The sequence below is a fragment of the Bombina bombina genome, chromosome 2 (genome assembly GCF_027579735.1).
Source record: "Bombina bombina isolate aBomBom1 chromosome 2, aBomBom1.pri, whole genome shotgun sequence".
Lineage (NCBI taxonomy): Eukaryota > Metazoa > Chordata > Amphibia > Anura > Bombinatoridae > Bombina > Bombina bombina.
In genome coordinates this window covers 328,915,277-328,933,427 of record NC_069500.1, presented here as the reverse complement: position 1 = coordinate 328,933,427, position 18,151 = coordinate 328,915,277, and positions in this window count along the sequence as shown.

The window sequence follows — 18,151 nt, the reverse complement described above, 5'->3', positions numbered from 1 at the left end:
CAAAAGAAGTTTTGAGAGAGCTAGAAAATGAACAAGCCCCTGACCCCATTAGATGAACTAAGCAGACATGTAGGTTTTAAAAACAAGTCCCTATGAAGGTCAGAAGGTAAACAAAACAGAAATGACACGGAACTCCCTTGACGCCTTTCTTGAGGAGGCAGCCTTACCCAAGATTAGCAAACAAGAACTAGACTCCTTAAATGCTGACATCACAGACAGAGAGGGCCCTGACGGTTTCCCAGGGGACTATTATAAACAATTTAAACCAACTCTGACCAAACATATTGTCCAATTCTGCAACTCCATATTAAAAGGCCATACGATCCCATCTGAATTATTAGACGCTAAAATTATAGTACTTTCAAAACCAGGCAAAGATAAGACGTTATGTCAGAATTATAGGCCGATATCCCTAATAAATCAGGACCTAAAAATTTTCACAAAGATTCTAGCTAATCGACTCAAACCCCTACTCCCCAAACTGGTACACCCTGACCAGGTTGGCTTCATCCAAAATAGAGAAGCTCCGGACAATGTCAGGAGAATGGTGTCCCTGATTGACTACATGCATGAAACAAAAACGCCTTCTCTGCTCCTTTCTCTGGATGCAGAGAAGGCGTTTGACAGAGTCGATTGGACATACATGCAGGCAGTCTTAACTAAGATAGGCATCTCTGGAGAATTCATGAGAGCAATTCAAAATATATATTCCACCCCCTCTGCGAGCGTGACAGCCATGGGTCACCAATCTGAAAGATTTGCTGTCCTCAATGGGACCCGTCAGGGATGCCCTTTGTCCCCATTACTTTTTGCGCTGTGCATAGAGCCCCTGCCCAACATATTAGAAGATCCCCTGATATAACAGGTATCAAAATAAAGCAAAAGGAATATAAACTCACACTCTTCGCAGACGATGTCCTACTCTCCCTGTCAAGACCACTAATGACACTTCCGAATCTCTACCAAACCCTCAATTCCTTTTCCTCCATATCAGGCTATAAAATTAACCTAGAAAAATGTGAAGCACTGCCTGTGCATCTCCCAGATTATACCAAAAAGCTGATAGAGGCTAACTTTTAATTCAAATGGGCCAAACACCTCCTCAGATCCTTGGGGATTAATCTAACCACAAGCTCTACGGCACTATACAAAGCAAATTATCCCCCTATGTATAAATCTATTAAACAGGATCTAAATAAATTGAGTAAACTGAGATTCTCATGGTTTGGTAGACTGTCGGCAGTCAAAATGATGATATAACCAAAAATCCTATATTTATTCTGCACCCTACCAATCAGAATTCCAGCCACAGACTTGGACGACCTCCAAAAGCATATAATTAGTTTTATAAGGGGAAACAAAAAGGCTAGAATCCCTTCGGCAGTCCTTTCTAGGAATAGACAATTAGGGGGGGTGGGGGCACCAAACCTTAAGCACTACTATCAGGCAGCCAGATTAGCACAGACGGCACTTCTCAACGACCCTGACAAGGACATTGTCTGGACCCACCTGGAATCAGATATCGCAGGACTTATCCCACAGGACATGATTCTTTGGGACCCTAAAAGATGCCTTAGTAAGAAACAACAAGAATATCCAGTAATAGATTTCATGATCAAGCAATGGTCCAGACTGACTACCTCTTTGACTCTACTTCCAATGCATTCAGTTAAAGCCACACTCACAAGCCTAGTTAGAAATGAACTGATCCCCATTATTCGAAAATGGGAAAATAGAGGACTTTATAGAATAGCTGACCTTTTAACAGGAGGTAAAATGATAAGCTACATACAATTACAAGAAAAATTGCAGCCAATTAAATTAGAATGGTTTTCATACTTGCAGCTTACCTCCATCATTCACCCTCTTTTTCCATCCATAACTAAAAATTTGCCCTCTATGTTAGAGAACATATACAGCACTTCATCCAGGCCCAAGAACACTATCTCCAAGCTTTACCAAGCTATCCAGCTAGCATCAGAAAATGCCAAATCCACCTTACAAACTAAATGGGAAAAGGATATTAACAAGGAAATGGAGATTCAAGATTGGCATATGACTCTATTTAGTGCAGGAAAGGGATTGTTAAGTGCAGATATGTGGGAAAACTGCATTAAAACCAACTTCCGTTGGTATCTAACTCCGCTGATAACCTCTCACTCCACCAAAGATAGATCTAGACTCTGTTATAGAGGCTGCGGGGAAGTAGGGGACTATAAACACATGTGGTGGGACTGTTCCCATACACACAGGGTGTGGAACCAATTATCCCGGTTTTTAAGCTCTATCCTAGACAGCCCTATTAAGCTTACCATGGAACAAGCTTTACTCCACGTCAGACTGAGAGAATTTAATAAATATATTAATTTGTTTATTAAAATAGCATGCACTGACACGAGGATTTGTATAGCCCGCCATTGGAGGGAGTGTGCCCCATCCTGGGAAGAAATCAAAATCAAACTTAAATTTTATTACAGCATGTCAGAACAGGCAGCATTTCTTCTAGATACCCAAGAAACCTTTCAGAAAGTATGGTACTACTGGATATTACACAATGTATCCTAACACTCTAGTTTAATCCAATAGAGCCCCCCACTTGGATTGTTCTATCCTTTAGAACTCAGAGCCCCCAGACATGACAGGTAAAATATAGATACATAGGAGACATATCAATCCCACATATAACGAGTTTTTAAATGAAATGGAGCGGAATGGTCAGGAGATACCCCTTTATCTACCTCTTACCTCTCTCTCCCTCTTTGCTTTACCTAACTCTTTTCCCCCTTCACTATCTCTTTACTTAATTGATCCTTATCCTGGTAATATGTAGCTTGTTTGAGCCTTTTAGCATCATAACTGTGTACACAACTATCTTAATTCTAGCTATAAACTGAAGATCCCTCACTACACAGACTATTGTCTCACAATGTTGGATGCTTTCAAGTTTCTCATGCTAGAGAGGTCTCACGAGTTATGACTTAGCAACTGAATGATTCAATGATCTGTAACCTGTGTTATCTCAATTACTATGTTATTTCAGAGAACCAGGATTTCTGTTCTCTTGATTTGTTTTTTTTTCTTATACTTTTTCTGTTACTATGCCTTTGCTACAAAATAATAAAAATTACTTTATCATAAAAACAAGTCCCATTTTTACCTTCAATCTAGGAGGGAATATTTTGGAATGATTTCAGTCAAAGATTGAAAAAGAACTGATCCAACTATATGATCATAGTAGAATTAAACCAAAAAAGTTCAATCTTACTAGACAAAAATGGGAAGCCATAAAGGAACTTGAATCAAGATCAGACATTATCATTAAAAAATCAGATAAAGTTGGGAGTGTGGTGGTATGGGATAGTACGGAGTAAATACAAGAAGCCATTAGATAACTGACAGATACATGTAGCTATGAAACCCTCAAAATCAGACCCAGTAAAAAGTTTTCAGAGAGAATTAAACAATGTACTGGAAGAAGGCTTGTCTGAAGGTTTCAAAGATAAATTCACATATGAATACTTATACAATGAACATCCCAAGACACCCATATTTCATATGTTTCCAAAAGTACATAAAAGTATAGAGAATGTAAAGGGCAGACCAAATATATCTGGTATAGACTCACTGTAGGAGCCTCTATCTGAATGGATATACTCCATACTCCAATCCTTGGTGCTCAGTTTATCCAGCTACCTAAGAGATTCCAAACGTTTGATTAAATTACTGGAGAATACAACTTGGACAAAGAGCTCAAGATGGTTGACTGTAGATGTGGTCTCGTTGTACAGTACCATACCACATGAAAAGGGACTACAAGCCATAAGATATTTTCTCTCTAGGGAAAGTAATATGACATACTGCTTTTAAAACTATGTGCTAGTGATAAATGAATACCTCAACGCATAATTATTTTAATTATGATGGGAATTTGTATCTCCAGAGGTGTGGGACAGGTATGGGGGCAAAATTTGCCTCCTCATATACCAATCTCTATATGGGATGGTGGGAGCTGTCCTACATCTTTGGAGATAGAAACATTTTTCAAGATCATATACTCCTATATAAACATTTCATAGACTACCTAATTTTTGTATGGAATGGTGACAAGAATACAGTGGAAGACTTTGTACATTATGAACTATAAACAATCTAAATATGAAATTCACTCATGAGACTGATGAACAGACCATCAATTATTTAGATCTACAACTATACATAGATGATAAAAATGATAGAGTATATACAAAGATATACAGAAAACCCATCTCAAGAAACGCATTGCTCCATACCAATAGCAATCATCCAAAACAAGCATTTAAGGCTATAGCCAAAGGACAATTTATAAAAATCAAAAGAAATTGTGCTGATGAAGATTGCTATTCGCAGGAAGCAACTGTACTGGAACACCAATTGAAGACTAGAGGCTTTAGTAAGCGCATTATCAAAGGAGCTAAGAATCAGGTATCCCATATGGAAAGAAGGGATCTCATTAAGGATAATAAACAGGTTAAAGAACCTATGAGAACAAAACAAAAGGAAAAGTTACAGTTCACTACACAATATTAGTCAGAACATAAACAAATCTGTAACATAGTTCACAGGAATATCCCTATGTTAACAGCTGATGAAAAATTGAGACAAATAGTCAGAAATGGGTCTCAGTTTTCATACCGAAGAGGGAGGATGATAGGAGATATAGTATCTCCAACGATACGTAGAAAAGACTACAACAAGATCCTCATGGCTTGAAGCGAAAGGCACCTACAGACCAGATGTGGCTTCACACAATGTAAAGCATGCAAATATGATGATGGGCAGTAGCTTTCAGACAAAGTTTACTGGAGAAACTATAGATATAACTACATGTGTAAATTGTAGAACAAAGAATGTAGTATATCTCATTACATGTGAAGAGTGCCACCTAGAGTACGTGGGAAAAACAACCCATGAAGCCAGGGTAAGAATTAAATAACATCTATCTAAGATTACCTCTACCTATGATGATAAACGCAATAGTAGAGATAAGCGAGAAGAAAGATTTACCCCATAAGCAAAATGAGAGTGTCACAACAGAAGTACTCACTGTCTCTCATGGAATATCATAGAAAATATAGCTGCTAACCCAAGGGGAGGTGATGTAGAAGAACTCCTAAGTAAACAGGAGATTTATTGGATCTTTAGGCTTAAAATGATAATTCCTCAAGGATTAAATAGTAGATATGATCTAATAAATTATTGGAGGTACATATGTTGATTCTACATATGTAACATGCAACTGGTTTTACTAGCATTAACTTCTGTTACTAGAAATTAATTTCCCTAAAAACTCATTCCCCTTAACACAATGTAGCAAAAACACAATGTAGTAAGGTGTCCTATGTATAAACAAACAGCATTTCTTTCATGTAATTGGCAAGAGTCCATGAGCTAGTGACGTATGGGATATACATTCCTACCAGGAGGGGCAAAGTTTCCCAAACCTCAAAATGCCTATAAATACACCCCCCACCACACCCACAATTCAGTTTTACAAACTTTGCCTCCTATGGAGGTGGTGAAGTAAGTTTGTGCTAGATTTCTACGTTGATATGCACTTCTCAGCATGCTGAAGCCCAATTTCTCTCAGAGTGCAGTGAATGACAGAGGGATGTGAAGGGAGCATTACCTATTGAATACAATGGTCATCCTAACGGGGATCTATTTCATAGGTTCTCTGTTATCGGTCGTAGAGATTCATCTCCTACCTCCCTTTTCAGATCGACGATATACTCTTATATACCATTACCTCTACTGATTCTCGTTTCAGTACTGGTTTGGCTATCTACTTTATGTAGATGAGTGTCTTTTGGTAAGTATGTTTTCTTTTATTTAAGACACTCTCAGCTATGGTTTGGCACTTTATATGTAAAGTTCTAAATATATGTTTTGTACTTATATTTGCCATGATTCAGGTTAATCAGTATATTTCCTTTTCGCAGACTGTCAGTTTCATTTTGGGAAATGCATATAAAATTGACTCTCTTTTTTAAATTGCGGGCTGTTAGGCTCGCGGGAGCGCAAAATGCTATAATTTATTGCGTCATTCTTGGTACAAGACTTTTTTGGTGCGAAAATTACGTTTGTTGATGTAATTTCGTCATTTCCGGCGTCTTAGTTGGCGCCAAGATTTTTCACGTAGTTGCGTCATCTATGACGCTCGTGTTTGTTGCAGACGTTTTTGGCGCCAAAAATATTTTATCAGTTGTGGGCGTCATACTTGGCGCCAGATTTCTGACATTATTTAAGTCTTTATTTCATTTTGCTTCTGGTTTCCAGAGGCTTATTTTGTTTGCATTTTTTCCCATTCCTAAAACTATCATATAAGGAAATTGATATTTTGCTTTTTATGTTGTTTTTTCTCTTACATTTGCAAGATATCTTAAAACTGTTCCTGTATCAGAAAACACTGTTGGATTCCTGCTGACTGATATCAGTCCTACCAAAGCTAAGTTCATTTATTTTAATGTTATGAATTTTTATCTTTAGCTATGGTTTGTAAATAAGTTATCATGATAAACTTTTACATGCAGAGAAAATGTCCATCAGTATTAATGCATTGTCTATTGCTATTCTTTTAACATTTAATGTACAAGATATACCTGGGAATTTATAAGAATATTTTTCTGATTTGAAGGCTTTGTCTGCCATCCCGCCTTTTAATAAAATGTAAAGGTCTTTTTTAAAATTCTCATTTAGTTGATGAAATTTCAAATGACCGACAACATACTGAATTATCCTTCTCTGATGATGATTTAACTCATTCAGAATATCCTTCATCAGATATTGACACTAACAAATCTACTTTTTTACTTTTAAATAGAGTACATTTGTTCTTTGTTGAAAAGGTGTTGATTATTTTGGATATTGAGGAGACTAGTCCTCTTGATTTTAAGGCTAGCTAACATTTAAAATTCTGCTTATTAACCTCGTGTGGTTACTTCAGAGTTTTTTTTCCAGTTCCTAATTCTGGGGAATGGAATAGGCCTGGTACTTCTTTTATTCCTTCTTTAAGGTTTTAAAATTTTATCCTTTGCCAGCAGTTAGTTTGGAGTTTTGGGAAAAGATCCCCAAAGTTAATGGGGCTCTCTCTACTCTTGCTAAACATACTACTATTTCTATGGAAAATATTATTTATTTTAAAGATCCTTTAGATGGGAAACTTGTATCTTTTCTAAGGAAAATTATTTTATTTTCAGGTCCTTTTCTTAGGCCTGCAATTTCTTTGGCTGATGTTGCAGCTGTTTCATCTTTTTTGGTTGGAAACTTTAGCGCAACAAGTATTGGTTTATGATTTGTTTAGCATTGTTAACTTGATTCAACATGTTAATAATTTCCTTTGTGATGCCATTTTTTGATATTATCAAAATTGAGGTTAAATCTATGTATTTAGCTATTTTAGCTAGAAGAACTTTGTGACTTAAATTTTGGAATGCTGATTTGATTTCTAAAATCCAGATTTCTATTTTTCTTTCCTTCCAAGGTAATAAATTATTTGGTTCACAGTTGGATTCAATACTTTCAACTGTTACTCTGGGGAAGGGAGTTTTTTTGCTTCAAGATTAAGTTCTAAGCTTATATTAGTTTTTGTTCTTAATGAGGAACAGAAACCTAATTCTTCCCCAAGTAACATGTTTCTTATTGGAAGCTTTCTTCAAAATGGAATGAATTCAAACCATTTAAGAGATCAAAGCCAGCCCCCAAATTCGCATGAAGGTGCGGCCCTTATTCCAGCTTAGCTGGTAGGGGGCAGGTTAAGATTTTTCTAAAGTTGTTTGGTTCAATTCGGTCCAAACTTCTTAGATTGGGGTACAGAATAGGATTCAGAGTAAGACCGCCTGTGAGAAGTCTTTTTCTCTCTCACATATTCTAGCTATTCCAGTAAAGGCTCAGACTTTCCTGAAGTGTGTTTCAGACCTGGAGTTACCTGGGGTATTCATACCAGTTCCGTTTCAGGAACGGGGTCTGGGGTTTTGTTCTGAACTATTCATTGTCCCAAAGAAAGAAAAACTTTTGAATTGTCATGTTAGAGTACCATCTTTCAGAATGGTGATTATAAGGTCTTTTCTGCCTTTTGTTCAGCAAGGGCATTATTTGCCTAAAATAGACTTACAGGATTCATATCTTCATATTCTGTTTTCATTCAGATTATTTTCATTTTCTGAGATTCTCTTTTTTAGACAAGCATTACCAATTTGTTGCTTTTCCTTCTGGCCTAACGACAGCTCTAAGAATATTTTCAAGGTTCTCAGTGTTTCCTTATTTGGACGATATTGTGGTACTTGCTCAGTCTTTTCGTTCTGCAGAATCTCATACGATTCAACTTCTGTTGTTTCTTCAAAGACATGGTTGGAGGATCTTTTTATCAAAAGTTTCTTGATTCCTTAGACAAGGGTCACCTTTTTTAGGTTTCCAGATAGATTGTATCAATGTCTTTGTCTCTAACAGACAAGAGACAATTTATATTGGGTTCAGCTTGTCGGAACCTTCAGTCTCTATTATTTATTTCAGTAGCTATATGCATGGAAGTTTTAGGTCTCATGACTGCAGCATTGGATTTGATTCCCTTTGCTCCTTTTCATATGAAACCTTTCCAGTTTTAATGCTAAATTAATGGTGCAGGGATTATTCTAGGATATCACATTTAATATCCTTGAATCCCTCTCTGACTTAGTGGTTAGATCACCATTGTATAGTTCTACGGGTCTCTTCGGTTCATCCAACCTGGACCATGATCACAACAGAGGCGAGTCTTTTAGGTTGGGAAGCTGTTTTGGGATCTCTGACAGCACAAGGGGTTTGGAAATCTCAAGAGGCGAGATTACCATTTAATATTTTGGAACTCCGTGCGATTCTCAGAGTTCTTCAGTTTTGGCTTCTATTTGAAGAGAGAGACGTTTATTGGTTTTCAGACAGACAATGTCACAACTGTGGCGTATGTCAATCATCAGGGTGGGACTCTCAGTCCTCAGGCTATGAAAGAAGTATCTCGGATACTTGCTTGGGCAAAATTCAGCTCCTGTCTAATTTCTGCGGTCCATATCCCAGGCATAGACAATTGGGAAGCGGATTATCTCTGTCATCAAGCTTTACATCCGGGAGAATGGTCTCTTCACCCAGATGTGTTTTTTCAAATTGTTCAGATGTGGGGGCTTCCAGAAATAGATCTGATGGCATCTCATCTAAACAAGAAACTTCCCAGGTACCTATCCAGGTCCAGGGATCCTAAGGCGGAAGTAGTGTATGCATTGACACTTCCTTGGAGTTTTCAACCTGCCTATATTTTTCCGCCTCTAGTTCTTCTTTTAAGAGTGATTTTCAAAATCATCATGGAGCAATCGTTTGTGCTGCTGGTGGCTCCAGCATGACCGCTCAGGTTTTGGTATGTGGATCTTGTTCGGATATCCAGTTGCCAACCTTGGCCACTTCCATTAAGGCCAGACCTTATATCTCAAGGTTTGTTTTTTCTGTCAGGATCTCAAATTATTAAATTTGATGGTATGGAAATTGAACGCTTAGTCATAGAGGTTTCTCTGACTCAGTGATTATTACTATGTTGCAGGCTCGTACATCTGTATCTAGAAAGATTTTTTTATCGAGTTTGGAAGACTTACATTTCATGGTGCTCTTCTCATAAATTCTCTTGGCATTCTTTTAGAATTCCTAGAATTTTACAGTTTCTTCAGGATGGTTTGGATAAGGGTTTATCTGAAAGGTCAAATCTCTGCTCTTTCTGTTCTGTTCTACAGAAAAATTGCTAAACTTCCTGATATTCACTGTTTTGTACAGGCTTTGGTTCGTATCAAGCCTGTCATTAAATCAATTTCTGCTCCTTGGAGTCCTATTTTGGTTTTACAGTCTTTACAGGCTCCTCCATTTGAGCCTATGCATTCTCTGGACATTAAATTACTTTCTTGGAAAGTGTTGTTCCTTTTGGTCATCTCTTCTGCTAGAAGAGTTTCTCATTTATCTGCTCTTTCTTGTGAGTCTCCTTTTCTGATTTTTCATCAGGATAAGGCGGTTTTTGCGGACTTAGTTTAAATTTTTACCTAAAGTTGTGAACTCCAACAACTTTAGTAGAGAAATTGTTGTCCCTTCTTTATGTCCTAATCCTAAGAATTTCCTGGAGAGATCCTTACATTCTTTGGATGTGGTAAGAGCTTCGAAATATTATGTTGAAGCTACTAAGATTTCAGAAAGACTTCTAGTCTATTTATTATCTTTTTCTGGTTCTAGGAAAGGTCAGAAGGCTTCTGCCATTTCTTTGGCATCTTGGTTAAAGCTTTTGATTCATCATGCTTATTTAGAGTCGGGTAAATCCCTGCCTCAGAGGTTTACGGCTCTACTAGGTCAGTTTCCACTTCCTGGGTTTTTTAGAATGCAGCTTCTGTTGATCAGATTTGCAAAGGAGCAACTTGGTCTTCTTTGCTTATTTTTACTAAATTCCACCATTTTGATGTTTTCTCTTCTTCAGAAGCAGTTTTTTGGTAGAAAAATACTTCAGGCAGCTGTTTCAGTTTGATTCTTCTGCTTATTAATTTCAGTTTTTTTTCTTTATAAGATTAAAACTTTTGATTTGGGTTGTGGATTAATTTTTCAGCGGAATTGGCTGTCTTTATTTTTATCCCTCCCTCTCTAGTGACTCTTACGTGGAGTGCCACATCTTGGGTATTTGCTATGCCATACGTCACTAGCTCATGGACTCTTGCCAATTACATGAAAGAAAACATAATTTATGTAAGAATTTACCTGATAAATTCATTTCTTTCAAATTGGCAAGAGTTCATGAGACCCACCCTTTTTATGGTGGTTATGATTTTTTTGTATAAAGCACAATTATTCCAATTCCTTGTTGATGCTTTCGCTCCTTTCTTATCACCCCACTTCTTGGCTATTCGTTAAACTGAATTGTGGGTGTAGTGGGGGGTGTATTTATAGGCATTTTGAGGTTTGGGAAACTTTTCCCCTCCTGGTAGGAATGTATATCCCATACGTCACTAGCTCATGGACTCTTGCCAATATGAAAGAAATTAATTTATCAGGTAAATTCTTACATAAATTATGTTTTTATACACACTTTCCTGAATAGGGTAGACAGAAATAAATAAATATTACTAATATCGATTTGATTTATATAAGGCTTGCAAAATATTATATCAGAAAGGTGGTAAATGCCTTAAATGTTTAATATGCATAAGCTGTTTATATTGGTAAATTATGTTTTTATACACACTTTCCTGAATAGGGTAGACAGAAATAAATAAATAAATAAATATTACTAATATCGATTTGATTTATATAAGGCTTGCAAAATATTATATCAGAAAGGTGGTAAATGCCTTAAATGTTTAATATGCATAAGCTGTTTATATTGGTAAAATGTTTAATATGTACATATCAGTAAAGTTTCTATAAATGAAATCTATGGGAAATATAGTCACAACAATTTTGTCCTACCGTATGTATATACATATATTAAGAATAACATTGCATACATATATTGCCTTTATTGGCTAGCCCAGGAGTGCCCGATAGGTAGATTGCGGCCGATGTGATCAAAATGATGTGGTCAAGTTACGCAATCTCAACACTGGGGCTTGAGTAGAGTATGGTTGCTAGGGATACCACTTTATCTACCGCTGTGAAGGTGCAGGTTATAAAACAGTCTGATGGTCAGACATGAAAAGTGCTACAGGATTGGATCTTGAGGGACATCGATTTCAACCAATCAATGTAGATGATTTTTGAATGACAACACAATTGGCCTATCAAAAGCATGGTTGAGTGAGTACTCTCCCAATGGATATGGTGGTATAGTATAGTTAAGACGTCTGATTGACGTCTGGCAAATGAACATGACCCAGTAAGAAATGTTCTGCATGGCACGCTATTAAAATTTATTTGTGTAAGCCTCACTGAGTCATATCAAGCCAAGCCCGCTGCGCACAGTAAAGGGGGTCAGTGGCAGTAATTTGAATGAAGTGTTTTTTAACATGGCACAAGGGGTTGCTTCTGTTAACCTGAATTAAAGTCAGTGCTAATTTTGTCATCAGGATTAAGCTGTTGTATGCTTTTGCGCATCCATGTGTTGCAATATCATGCAGGAATATGAAACAGACATTTTTTTTTCATGATTCAGATATAGAACATGCAATTTTAAACAACTTTCTAATTTACTCCTATTATTCATTTTTCTTCACTCTCTTGGTATCTTTACTTGAAAAAGCAGGAATGTAAGCCTAGGAGCCGAACATTTTTAGTTGGTAGATCTCGTTGAGCTGGTCATTTGAAAAGTAGATCCCAACACATAAAAGTGTTGGCACCTCTGGGCTAGCCTATAGTGATTTAATGTAGAAAAACCTATAGAAATGTGTAGGCTTACTATATCAGGTGAACACATTTGTTTTAATTAGAACAGGATATTTAAGACGAGAGGAATGAAAGGAGAGTTATGTCTATGAGTACAGCTTTCTGAGATGAAACGCGTTAGACGATCATCCTGTGTATACCTGTTCATTTTATTACTATTATGTTGTTTTTACTACGTTTGGAATAAAGACTTTTACTACATCGTTGGGACTGTATCGCCTGTTCTTGTATTTATCTATTTGAATAACCCCACACCAAGATTGACCGCTATTACACAAAGATAGAATTTTAAACTTCTTCACACTTGGTTTAAATACCTGCACACATCAAAAAGAATTGCACTCTGAAAGCAATTCAATTGAAAACAAAATATAGAAAAAATAGATGCGGCGCTAGGAAGCAAGGTATATAAAACGGGGGCTATTAATTGGGTTAATAATAACGGGGGCTATTAATTGGGTTAATAATAAATTGCAAAAATCTTCCTCCTATTCGATAAGATATAAATAGTAAAGGTCCAATAGTAATAAGGTAGTTCAAAGGTTATCTATTAGGATATAAATTAGTGGTTGATATATACACATACAATTATTTATTTTATAACTGCACAAATAGTTAAAATATATATTATTTAATAATTGATATATAAACACACAAATATTTGATAAATGCACAAATAATAACTAGCTATTACAAAACCACCGGTGGTAAAAAGCTCAAACCAATAAAATAAATAAATAACGATGTTATGCGACAAAATAGAAAAAATGTTATGCGACCAAATAGAAAAAGGGGTCTTGTCCGTGCAACTTAGTTCATTAATTGCAGTATAACGGATTTTAGGTGATTGACCGCTATTGCATTGGATCCAACTAGTTGTACACTTTGCATCTGAGATGACCAGATGACTTCAATTATATGCTAATACTACCTCATAATATTTTTGAGGTTGAACTGAGTGAGTAGATCCCCGGTGGGGATTTTTACTTTGTTTCCTTGTGCTATTAAACATACTGCACTATGTGAAGCCGCTTTGTGTCCTTCTTACTTCTTTTATAGATCTTTTCCATACTCCGAGCTGGTACCAGAGGAACCCCTATTAGACGCAACCACTGCCCACGCATGGATTGGAGGACAGGATTAAGTGTATAGTATATCTGGTAATATGCCCTCTACACCTTTTTCAAGAAAAGAAAGGACTAATACAGACTTTGTGCAAATATTTCAGAGTACTTTTTCTGTTTAATGTGCAGTTTACTATTTTGTATTACATATAAATATATATATATATATATATATATATTTACATAACCCAAGAGGCTAACAGAGTGCCAATACAATACAACAATAGGCACCCAACTACTTGAGAAAACCAGTAGAAAGCCAAACCAGTGATGAAACCTAACAGCAGAAGATATGGAATTGGAGTATATCAACGACCCAACAGGAGGAGGCAAAGGACAGGTCCCTGCAACACATGTGGTAGGCTTGTAGCTAATTCCCAACAGGTAAAAAATGTCACTATCTATGCTCCAAATACATCCCTATAACAAACACTGCACTCTGAGGGGAAATGGGGCTTAACTCTCAGAACCCCTCTCACTTTATAATAATATGCACAAATTCATTCTTCAACTTTCTCCCATGGAGGCAAAGACAAGACTAAAATGGGAGGAGTTTTTATAGAGCTGGGGTTTGGGAATCTTCACCTCCTAGTGGCATGGAAGAGTAATTCCGAGGAATAATGTATCATAGACTCTCATCACCTGTATGAAAGAAAAAAACAACACACAATAGCTGACGCATAAGCTGATGCTCGATAACCAAGAGCGAGAACAAAAACCAATGCAACCCCCCCCCGAAGTGTGCAAGCAAGCCTACGTGCAAAGAAACCAACATGTGCAAACAAAAAATAAGCATGAAAAAAGCTGAAACATTATCATAAATACTTAATGAACCTTAAAGCCTATAATAGGGTGAAATAAGTTACTTACATGCCAAAACCTAAAATGCCTGACATAATGGACCCCAGGCTATGATATACCCATAAGAGAATACCTACTAAGAGCCAACAGGCTTAACAGGTGCCACAAAAACAAGGCCAACACCCACACTTACCCGATACGCATCCATAGTACTGGACTTACCATAAGTAGTAGGAACTGCTTCCAGTAGACAGCCAATCCAGGGCAGTACGCAGATGATCTAAATTTATAAGGTATAACGTTGAACCAACAGGAGGTGGCTAGGGGCCAGTACCTGTGGCAGGCCTGTGACTAACTCCCATAGGGTGTTCTTATGCCACTACCCATACTCCAAAAACATCCCTCTGTCCAAACAATAGCTCTCTGAGGGGAAAACTGGGCCTTAAATCAGTCTGAGCACCCTTCTTACAAACACCTGGAGATCCTCCTTTTTTCATCTTCCTCCTACAAAGGCAAAGACAAAATTAGTTTCCATTAAGGTGGGAGGGGTTTTAAGGGCTCTGGGAGTTTTGGGGTCTTTGCCTCCTAGTGGGCAGGAGGTATAATTCCCAGGCATAATGGATCATGGACTCTCACCACCTTTATGAAAGAAAATTGGATTTACAACGGTTTCCAAGCCCAATTTTGTTTTACCTAATATGGCTCAATATTTGCTGTGGAAGCATTATGCTGGATCATCAAGGCAGAAAAAGTATCCCAGACTTTAATTTTTTTGGCTTGTAAAAGTGAATGAATGATAGGAGCTGAATTATTAAATTTGCTATTATCGGACAACATCAGCAACCATGTCGTCAACTTAAGGACTCTGTGGATTTGGGTGAAGTAATGTACCCTAATGAGGAAGGATTACCAGGCTCTGAACCTAAGGAAACCATGGCCTGTGAGGCCAGAATCACATGACAATGAATGTCCCCTTTTCTCTCTGAATTATTTTCAGCAGACAAGGAATGAGTAAACAATATGTGAACACATAAAACATAATTTATTTTTATCTTTCTTGGTAGTGAGAATCCACCATCCTTACTTTTGAGAATTATATCACCTTGAAACCAGGATGCGGCAAAAACACCCTATAGCAGTTTCAAGTATCCCTCCTACTTCCCTCCCAGTATTGTGTATAGCTGAGGAAAGATAATAGGGTATAAAGATGCAAACTAGGACTAGATAAATGCAGGCCCTCATTTATAAGGAACTACCGCCTGAAGAACCTTCCTACCAAATGCTGCCTCAGCCGAGGCAAAACCATCAAAATGATAGAATTTGGTAAAGGTATGCAAAGACGACCAAGTAGCAGCCTTGCATATCTTTTCTACAAAAGCCTGATTTTTAAAAGCTCAAGAAGTTGAAACTAAACGAGCAGAGTAAGCAGTAATTTGGTTAAGTGGTTGCTGACCCCCCTCCAAGTAAACCGCTCAACCAAAAGGATAAGGATACAGAACAAATGAGCTGGAAGACTGACAAAATTCATAAGTAGCTTGTAAATAGAATTTTAAAGCCCTTACCACATCCAAATTATGTAAAAGTTAGAGAGAAGAAACAATAATTTCACTATTAAAACTCTCAACTGAAACAATATTTAGCAAAAACCAAGACAGTATACAAAACAGCTTTATCTTGATGAAAAATCAAGTACTGAGGTTCGGAAGAAAGAGAAGATAATTGAAAAACTCTTCTTGCCAAAGAGATTGCCAAAAGAAACAAAATTTTCCTAGATAATATATTAATATCCAATAAGTGCATAGGCTCAAATGGAGGAAATTGCAAAACTCTAAGAACCAAATTGCGATTTCATGGAGGATAAATTGGCTTTATAACCGGTCTTATCCTAATGAGAGCCAGAACAAAGGAAACAAGCTAATTTCCTATGTAGCAGAATTGAAAGGGCAGAAATCTGACCCTTAAGAAGGGAACTATCTGACAATCCCTTGTATAAATCCTCTTGAAGAAAATCTGTGGAATTCTTACTGAATGCCATAGAAAACCATGTTTTGAACACCAGCAAAGATATACTTTCTAGACTTTGTAATAGATCCGTCTAATAACAGGCGTAAGAGCCTGACTTAAAGTACCAATTACAGACTCAGAAAAACCTCTCTGAGCTAAAATTAGTTTAATCTCCATTTTAAATTGAGAGACTGAAGATTTTGATAAAAAAAAAAAAAGGACCTCGCACAAGTAGGTCCTGTTGTATACTAAGATGCCATGGAGGAACACTGGACATCCTGACCAGGTCTGCATACCAAGTCCATCAAGGCCATCCCGGAGCTACTAAGATTGCAGACGCCCTCCTGCTTGAGATAAAACCTTGCAAACTGCATTGCCGTGACAATGAGTCCCACAACCTCCATACACTGAGCTACCGAGAAAGAATTTAGGGACTGCAACTGACAACAAGCCAACTAAAGTTTTAGTCTGAACAAAAAAAAAAAAGAGTATACAATAGGATAGTTACTTCCCTTTAGTTAGAACCGCTGCCTTCCAAACAGTCTCTCGCAAAGCTGTACAAACAATGTATATTGGCAGATAGAGGCGCTGGTTCTAAGGGATTTACAAAGGATTTTTCTCTATGTTTCACAATTTTCCCAGTAGAATTCTGTCTGTATCTATGTTCAAAGAATATCACATTGGCACAGTATGTCTGAGCACCTTAATACATTTGTGTAGTATACTCACAGAATAAGTATCAGATAAACGGCTCCACAGGTGATTTCACAATCTTCCCAAAAAGGGGTTCTGTCTGTATCTTTGTTCAAAGAATATCACATTGACATAGTATGTCTGTGCACCTTAATATATAAGTGCAGTATACTCACAGAATGATATCAGGCAAACAGTTCCACAGGTGATATCACAAAAAAACAGCAGGTGATTTCACACAAAAACAACGAGCAGGAAAGGAAAAAAGCTAGTTTTTTTTCTTTTTTTTAAAATGTTTATTTTGCTCAACGCAAAAGCGTTTCAACGGCTATACCGTCTTTTTCAAGAGCCATTTAAAAACTTTGTATAGCTTACAGAAAATCATATACAATGCCACATCACAGGTGGCCTTAAATACACAATCATGGGCGGTATCTGATACCTCATTGGTTGAGGTCAGATTTACACTCAATTTTAAAAACATTTAAAATAGAAAAACATTTAAAATAAAACAAAAAAAAACCAACAAAATAAATGATAAACACATATTTAACAATTCATTTAAACAAATGTCTAAAAGTAGCATTATTTAAAAGAAAAAAATATAAACCAATCCTAGATCGTTGTATTTCTCAGTTCCCTTTCAGGTTGTCATCTGTGTGAAAGTTCTCAACCAGGTCCGTTTCTGTATGACTTGGTCACATGATATTATTCGTCCAATAGTGTAACGGATAGTTGTTGGAAAATATATTCAGGAAAAAGTCCATATTGAACTAAAGCATTAAAAGAATTTTTTTTTTCCCCACGAAAAAGACACATTGATTAAATTATTGTATTTAAAAAGTCTTTTAAATAGATACAATGATGTTGTTTAATCGATACAATAATGTTGTTAAAAGGGCACTGAACCCAAATTTTTTCTTTCGTGATTCAGATAGAGCATGTAATTTTAAGCAACTTTCTAATTTTCTCCTATTATCAAATTTTCTTTATTCTCTTGGTATATTTATTTGAAATGCAAAAATGTAAATTTAGATACCGGCCCATTTTTGGTGAACAACTTGGGTTGTCCTTGCTGATTGGTGGATAATTTCATCCACCAATAAAAAAATGCTGTCCAGAGT